Source organism: Penaeus monodon, chromosome 28, assembly GCF_015228065.2.
Source record: "Penaeus monodon isolate SGIC_2016 chromosome 28, NSTDA_Pmon_1, whole genome shotgun sequence".
NCBI classification, from domain to species: domain Eukaryota; kingdom Metazoa; phylum Arthropoda; class Malacostraca; order Decapoda; family Penaeidae; genus Penaeus; species Penaeus monodon.
In genome coordinates this window covers 18,431,442-18,431,880 of record NC_051413.1, presented here as the reverse complement: position 1 = coordinate 18,431,880, position 439 = coordinate 18,431,442, and the positions used below count along the sequence as shown (strand labels likewise).

The following is a 439-nucleotide window of genomic DNA, read 5'->3' as shown; positions in this document are numbered from 1 at the left end:
AGGTGAGCCTTCTCTTAAAAGGCGATAATAATGAACTCTGGCAAAATAACGTCGCAAATGGCTGCGTGATTTTCTGTTTTCGATTCTTTTGTTCTATTGTATTGTGATCTTTTCAGGAGGATATGGAAAATAATGTGTGGCTGCTCGGTGACTCTTCATAAATGGTCAGCGTCCATCTATGTTTGTAATAAAATATATTCTACACTTGAATTTTTTTCTTTCCTTCCCTCACATGCATAAAACTACACATACAGAGCAACAAGTAGATGCACTGATAATCATAATAATCAAAGAAGACTGAATGGAATATATCATCACAGGTCATCTATTTGTCTGTTTCTTTCTCCACCACTTCCATAAGATACATAACCTTTCTATGTGTTAGAGAATCTAATACCGAGAGAATCGTAAAGGTGCAGAGCATCGGTTTAAATTGGCT

At 36.0% G+C, this 439-nt stretch overlaps 1 protein-coding gene across 1 annotated transcript in view; it reads left to right on the top strand.

Annotated features, from left to right (window-relative positions):
- The window catches only part of LOC119591089, a gene marked incomplete in the record, with an annotated part of 53,715 nt that overhangs the window by 877 nt on the left and 52,399 nt on the right, over positions 1-439 (top strand).